Source organism: Oculina patagonica, chromosome 1 (assembly GCF_052425735.1).
Source record: "Oculina patagonica isolate OP01 chromosome 1, crgOcupat, whole genome shotgun sequence".
NCBI lineage: Eukaryota > Metazoa > Cnidaria > Anthozoa > Scleractinia > Oculinidae > Oculina > Oculina patagonica.
In genome coordinates this window covers 44,062,029-44,070,071 of record NC_135758.1, presented here as the reverse complement: position 1 = coordinate 44,070,071, position 8,043 = coordinate 44,062,029, and the positions used below count along the sequence as shown (strand labels likewise).

Genomic DNA, 8,043 nt, shown 5'->3' with positions numbered 1-8,043 from the left:
TTTCCCCCCCCCCCCCCCCCCCCAAAAACAGCCAAAAAAAAAACCCCCCATTTTGGCTCATTACAGCCGTAATTCTAATAAAACGTATTGTAGGACAATGACCAACAGCTGACATTTAAAATGTCAGCAGCTTAATTGACGGTCTTTAAATCAAGTGATTGTCTCACTTGCCCCCTGAAGTAGTTCTGCTTATCTTAGAGTTTACCCGATTCGCATATTTATATTTATTTGGCCTAAAAAACCTCTTCAGAGCATTTTTTGACTGAAAATCTGACTTATTTTTAAGTATGACATCCCTTATGTCCAATTGCAAACAGACTACTTTAAACGTTAACAGAATCTTAATAAGTTGTAGCCTGCCCATAAAATGGGAAGCAAGCCGCATGATTCTTGAAGAATGGTTTTTGCTATATTTTTTTTTTTTTTACGTTAATTGGATTGTTCATTTTATTGACAATTAGTTTGCTCTAAATCACTTGGCAAGTGCCAGTTGTTTTAGTTTATTCTGCAGTTCAGGCATGCAGGACTGGTACGCCAGCCCTGTGCCAAATATGTAGTTCTGGTTTGCATTTCTTGCACGAGCGTTATGCAGCTGGTCCACCAGTTGTTCCCGCTTCCACGTTTTCTTCCTTTCGTCTAGGGTGAGATTGGTGTCTGCCTCTCTTGCTTTTGGCACGTTCGTTTCTTTACTTTTCTCAGAGTTTGCGTCTTGATTGCCTTTCGATAAAATACTTATCTTCACATCATTGCCCATGGCTTGGCCGGAAGACAGTGGATTCACAGAGATAGGTGGTGGTGGCGGTGGAGGTGGTGGTGGTACACCGACTGGTACAAACGAGGTTTCGCTCTTTCTTTGCTCCTCTGCTTTCCTCAGTAGTACAGTGGTATTTTTTGCCAATGTTGACTCTGTTAATTGCCTCACCTGGGTCGACGGAGCTCTGTCGAAACTCTTTGGTGGATCCCCTTTTATCGGGTTTTGGGGAGGTTTTTCAGGATTGGCCCTTGGAGAAGCCGTTTCCCCATGTTTAACGATGGTCATTTTGCCTATCGACCTGACTACCGGTTTAGTTTGGAACGATGGCTGACCAGTTTGGCTGTTGCTGATGTTAGGCTCTTCTCTCACTTCGCTCATAGTTTGATTTTGTCTCCAATTCGGCAACGCTATAGAGTTATTGTTTATGTCTGTTGTTGAAGGTGCCGCAGTAACCACCGTGTAATTTCTTTGTAAGGTTGTTGCTTGGAAGTGACGAGAACTTGGCTCTGCATTCACAACCTGGGTCTCGAGGTTTTGAACACGATTTTTCACGGATGATTTTCTTTCGCGAGTGTTGTTGATCGAAACATGCGTTTCTTCGTTTTCGTCTGGTCTCTGATCGTTGAGAACTGTAGGCACCCTTTTGGCGATACCAGGTACTGGTAATATTGTCTCCACATCAACTATGGTGCTGAAGTTTGTTTGATCTTCGTGTGATGGACTTGGCTGTTGAATAGAGGTGCTTGGGAATCCGTCGACCACTTGAGTATCTGTTCCGATTGTTGTGCTAACTTCTGCATGACGATCTCTTGGCACATTGTGAATCTCTACAACACACACATTGTTTTTATGGGTGGCTTTTTCTTGTCGCTGAGTTGCTGAAACAAGCTCATCGATTGACACAGCTTGGTAATCAGGCTCGGGAATCAAAACGGAATTATTTCTTCGCCTTGAAATGCGTTCTTCCGTTTTTTATAACCTTTTCCTTGGCTCTTAGAGATGGTGCAGACCCAGATCTGCTGATCTTTGAATTTTGTTTGGTAGCTTTGGCTTTTTTAACTTCATTCGTAGCGTCGGTGACAGTTCGTTGGGCCTTAGGACTTTTCTTCGATTTGTTTCGTTTGGTCTTTTCGCCCTCTCTTTTCAGGGAGATGACTATTTTATCAAATGGCACTGTTTCATCCGCAGCTAAGATTGCCAGTTCACGCTTCGTATATCCTCGGAGAGACTTACTCCTGGCAAAACGTTTTTCTTGACTTTCCTTGTCATACTTTAAGGAACGAGTAGTACCGTTTGCTTTTCTGTGCTCGGCAGAATCGTCCCAGTTGAACGATTGACTGCGTTTCTTTCGTACATCACTCGGTTGACGTAGCAGAGTCTCCCAGGTATACTCAGATCTTTGGACTACCTCGGGACTTTTTCTTGGAGCCGCAGTTACTACGTCAGGCAGAGCAGCCCCGTCTAAACGTGACGTGCTTGCTAATGCTTGCGGTCCCGGGCTCGGGATACGTCCGTTTTGTTTTTCAGTGGGGTTGATTTGTGGGGAAACAACAGGCACCTCCTCTGGATCCCCTGGGATCTGGCTAACGGACGGGGTGGAAGTGGACAATTTTCGACGAAGTTTGGTGGACCCTGATATAGTATCCATGCATAAGCCATCTACCTTCCTCTCCGAAACCTCGCTTGCTTTGACGTGGACTGCCCAATCTTTGTCATCAGTGAGACGTTCAGGGTCAGGGTATTGGTTCATCTGTACCCTGCAACAATACGCAGAACATGATGACTTAATATCAGTCAGAAAACCACAAAGCTTAAATCGGTTAGTTGTAGCCACCAGATAACGAGTAACTAGAGCATCAGTGGTACCTACATCCTGTGATTATGCGTCTACATCTTTGCCAAAAAAGTGCATTAAAAAAGGATTCTCGATCATAAAAAGTGGCTTTTCAGAATAGCTAAACTTGAAGATTCGAAGACACTGGTCAAATGCCAACTATATTGAGGGTTCTCTGTTGCCCTCGTTTCTGTGTGTTGACTGCGAACAATATTTTGCCGAAAAATTATAAAACGTTACTTAAGAACCCTTAGGCATTTTCAGATAATTCTGCCACTTTCATTAGATTTTAAAATTAAGCTTCGGTGGGCCGTCAAAAGCTCCCGCATTCTGGGTGATTCTACTTATATTTTCTGTGGTAACCAGGCCATCTTAGATCGGACGAGACCGAACGACGCCGAAAACATCTCTCCGTGACTGCAAACATGTAGGAATTTAATTTTTTGGACTGGCTGCAGGGTAAACGTGTTCGTGGGAGGTGAAGAGACTTAATCTAGTTGCTTTAATTACCCATGCTTGCATGTGGCTTCTGTTAATTATTGATGCTGATTATAAATTTAGTTTTGGAAAGGCAGAAAAGTTAAGGGAAAAGTGAAGTTTTTGTGTAGGTTTATCTGCTTTGTGTAATTTGAAAATACAGATACGAAAGCACATTGTGTCGTTAAAAAAAGGTCCATTAGTGTCATCCAGCAAGTAGGACTGACATGGGAAATTATGCTGAACTATCGCCAGTTTCATGTGCAGTTAGTGCTTCAGAAAATGAGCCTTTATAGCTTATACCAAGATTGAAAGGGATGAAAGTCGCAATCTTTTCGTCTGTTTAGTTTACTAACTACTGTTTTAATGTAACTTTGCCGGTGTCCTGCAGCGCTTGTGGATCAGTGGTGATGGCTAAGTCATTAGTTATGCCATCCAGTTGCCAAAATTGCCAATCTTCAGTTTTTAAAGTTAAACTACCACCTAAGTGTTAGAAACAGCGGAGAGCTTTACGCCAGTTAAATGTTGGCGTCAGTGTTTTACCTCTTCTTGCGTCGAAATATTTTATATGCGACAACCGCCACGTAAGCGAGCAAGAGAAGGCCACCTCCGCAACCAGCTAAAATGATCCACCAAAGCTCCATTTAGATCTGTGGAAAGACAAAATGAAAGGTCTGAATGGTTTGGCAGTCGACAGCAAACTACTCGAGGAACGACTGGAGGAAATGCTGCACCTAAACTAAAGCATGCACGAAGTGTCGTGCATTTGACTTAACTATGAAAGACAGTACTCTTTATATCTCCCTTATATTTATTTACATATTGGACTTCCTAAACACCTGTCCTAATTTTGTGTAGTCGCGGCGAATAAACTTCCGCAGCGGGATATTCTAGGGTATGCTAACTCATCAAAGTTTTCGTGTGCGCTATTGATATTTTTTCTTTTCAGTTAGCTGAATTGTGAAAAATGGGACAAAATGAACGTTTTGTTTTTATTAATTCTTATTACTACTGCTTTACGAACAGAATTTTGTTACCTTTCAAAAGTCATGGAAACAGTTATCTTTACCGCGAACCAGTAAATACACTTTTCACTGAGATCAAATCACTGTAACTGCCTTACGTTAGATGTTCCAAAAGGAGCTATAGCCTATGGAAACCTTCGAAAGAAAATTCGTGACTTCTCTTAATGTATGTCTACCTGACTAAACCTTGGTAATCGAAAATCGACGTTTCCCATAGTAGTTTAATGAAAATAACGATGGGCTGCATAAAATTTGCAAAGTCGTACATGTACCTTAACTTAGAGTAGACGAATGTTTCGAACGATAAGAAGGACTTCTAGATATGGCTGCTGCTAAACGCTTTGCAGTCGAATCGCCGAACTAACTTCTTGGCATTGTAGAATTCGACGGAGCGGTTGAAATTTGAGAGGACACTTTTGGTTAAGTGTAGTATCGTATGACAGTCCCGATATCTAATTCTGACTGGTCTGCACACTAATGCTGAGGTAAAAAATACCTGTATACGTTAAATGACAGAGATAAGAAGTCTTTAACTTTGACATAACGCGACTGGAAAGGCAAATTTCAATTATTTTTAAAAGGATGCACTTTAGACAAAACTATATTTGGCATGTCTTATCTTATAAACACTTCAAAACGTGAATAACAAAAATAGCTTTTCATCTGCCGCCGATATTTGCATTGCTCGGTTCATTTACCAATGAATTAAATCTATAAATAACTTACATTAGAACCGTTCCAAAATACTCACAATTTTCCATACACCAAACAACATTGGAATTCAGTTCGGAAAGAGCGAGTCTAGTTCTCACGCTTTTAGCAAATAGTTGTTTCATTTTGGCTTAAAAAGGTGTTATGTTTTGGCTCGCGTTTATTAATGTGGCCGCTTTTTGAAAGTGAATTCAAAGGAAATTCTGCTGAGATCTTAAGCTTTTCATAAAATATTAACAACTTACAGGAAAGCACTCAATAAAAGTTATCATATTTCGCAAGTGAAAACCTCGATGTAGAAGCCAAATAGATCGTGCAAAAAAAAAAATTCCTGACTAAAAACAATCGTAAATGAATTCCTTAATGTTTTATGATTAACGTAAAATGCGTGCAGTTTCAGCAATTCTGCGAAGCTTTTTGAGTGTAATGCAAGCCTCCAAATTCAAATAAAAAAAAAAAAAAACCAGAGTATTCCAAAAAGACAGTTTTAATCAATTAAGGTTTTATCTTACCTTTTGGCAATGCTTAAAAGTCCCGGGAAAGTGTCCGACGAAAATAACTGTTCGTCTTTCGGGATGTTTTTGCAATTTCGAAACTTTGCAAATTGTACCAAAAGCGTAATGATCTTTGCTCGTACATCGACCACCGATCGAATGGATCGCAATTTGAATTGAAATAACTTTAGCAAACACTTTTACAGCGGTCAATCTTAATATCTTAGCAACAGAGTCATGTTTCTTTCATTGTTTAAATGACGTTTCTCTGTTCTAGAAACAAAAAGTTGCCAACTCAAAGAATTTCCTTACGTCACTTGTTTTGATTCTCGGTTGGAAATGAAAAGTTAACACATGGGTCTGGGCATGTTGTTTCACGGTTCATAGCTATGACGTCATATACTGTCAGGGTTTTAAATGGGATTTTCAAGTTATTTTACACCACGATTATAATATTAACTCATACAAACACTGACTGAACGGTTTTGAAAAGATTTTCATCACTTCAAACCAGACTTAAAAATCAAAACTCAATATACCCAGTCCTGGTGCTACAAGCTTGTGGAGCATGTATTTGTCGGTGATTCATGAAATTGTGGAAGAAGAAGAAAAAAGTAAAAGACATTTGAAATGTACTGTTCGTGGTCTAAAAATTACCTTGATTAACAACTCTACTGAGAAGGCAGTTTTCCAAATATAAAGCAAAGAACTGCCCTAGATCCTTCTACTTCGATTTTGATCACCTTACCTATCAAATTTCTCACAGATAAATTTTTCCCTCTGGAAGAAGGACAGTCAAGAAGGTGGCGAACCGTTGAATTGGCGTAAATGATTGTTCAATTTACTTGTGCTAGGTATAAATTATCATTCTTGCATGGATATAATACAAACAAACAAACCTTACAAGAGTTCTGGAGAACATTCAAGTACAATACTGAAGGGCTTATTTCACGGGTAAAATAAGATCATATCAAAATATGCATCACAAATCTAGTCTTTGACTCAAAATGTATGAGTTGCTAACAATGAAGGTACAACTACCACAATTTCTAGCATCTTCGTTTTGACGTAAAACGTTAACATCTCTTTGATTACTGAACTTATAAAATATATTCAATTCGAACGACTCAAAAGGCCCACCACTATTAACAATGATTGTTTTTAATGAAAATGAACAGTTGGTTCTAGACGTTTTCAACTCGTGGTCAAATTAGCACGTTGTCCCTTGTTCTACTGATGCATGAAATAAGCACATTAATTATTTCAACTTGAACTTTCAGTAAACAAACTACACAAAATTCTGTCGAGTTTTATTCTCTTTTTCTAATGCTCTCGTTCAGTTGCTGTCCCCTTTCAAGTATTTGTAAAATCTTTAAAGTGAAAACTTCATAGCGTTTTTTGATTTAAGTTGTCCAGCGAAATGAAACAAAAGCTGACGAATGACGTTTGGGGTGCAACTATGTAACATCTAGAATCTTCCTTTTGTAAGTTGAAAGTTTACTCGAGTTTGTATTGTTTAAAGTGAACAATAACTTTACAAGCATTAGCATAAAACGCACAAGGTTAAACAGCCTGTTTTGCTGCCGTTAACATAATCTCACGCAAGCATTCATGTTTTGCAAGCAACAAATGTGTTAATCGTGTTAAGCTTATAATGGAGTAACGTCAAAAAATGTATCAAAAGTATAAATACTTCACATTAAGCGTTCTGTAACGTTCAGTCGCTGCGATCAGCATTCAAACAGACGAAAGTACTTCATTGAGCGTTTTAAAATTTTGTGTTAAAACCATTATATGAAATATCCGTTTTCTTTATAAACAGAGAAGCATTTAGTTAGTTTAGTTAACTATTTGAGCACTGGTATAGATTTAAAACTTCCTTACGAATTTCAAAACATGTCATTGTGATCAAAACATGAACAATCAACTGAATCCGGCATATCTCTAGAATAGTCTGACAACTGTAAATTTTCAATTCTAAAACTTGTCTAAAAAATTGTAAAGTAAGCAACAACTTTTTCTTACCTTATGCAAAGAGGCAGTTGTTCCAGTTCCAAATAGTTTCGCCAGAGCTCGTTTCTTTACAACTGTTCCCACGCTTTCTAGACTCGCCTGGATGAGTCAATTAGGCAAAAGCTGTTGTGATCAAGGACTCAGCCAATAGCATAAAGCCCCCTGCCATTGACAAGTGTACATGGAAAGCTGAAATGAGGTCATCTATTATAGTAGGACAAACAAGCTGACTTTACTTTTCTTGAAACAGCAGCAAAAACCAGTTATATTGTTTTAATTCGTTTCTTGAAATGCAAAGTTAGAAGAATAGACTGAAGTCAATAGTTTATAATGTTTCTCTTCAGTTTAACTTAACAACAGATTGTGTTTTGATATGTCCGTTCGCTGTCACAACCTTTCACGAATTTGCTCTCCAAACGCATTTATAAACAAAGTAAATAACTTGCGTACACAGTATAATGGCAGTGCATCAGAGATTGTCAATCAAGGATTCAGTGTCGAAAACTGAGTTTTATTTTATTTTATTTTCACAAGGAAAATGGAAGCATATGCCAAAAGTACAGAACACGTTTGATAGAAACTGATGGCATATTAAACGTAGACACATTGGGATTAAAAAACGTTCGTTTTTTTATCCTTATAATCTTAATGGCTGCTCGTTTAAATATTTCTTGGCCAAGCAATGAAAATTTATCACTGTGTCAGCGGAGATTCGTGTAAATGGTTTATTATTCC

General features: G+C 38.6%; 1 pseudogene across 1 annotated transcript; it reads right to left on the bottom strand.

The window, feature by feature from the left end:
* Positions 1 to 48: 48 nt before the first annotated feature.
* LOC144633027 (uncharacterized) lies at positions 49 to 6,218 on the bottom strand (annotated as a pseudogene). Its single transcript, XR_013566988.1, has 3 exons — positions 6,195 to 6,218; positions 3,609 to 3,715; positions 49 to 2,511 (listed from the first exon to the last, which is right to left on the bottom strand). The product of XR_013566988.1 is annotated as an uncharacterized LOC144633027 (transcript).
* Between the last annotated feature and the right edge of the window lie 1,825 nt (positions 6,219 to 8,043).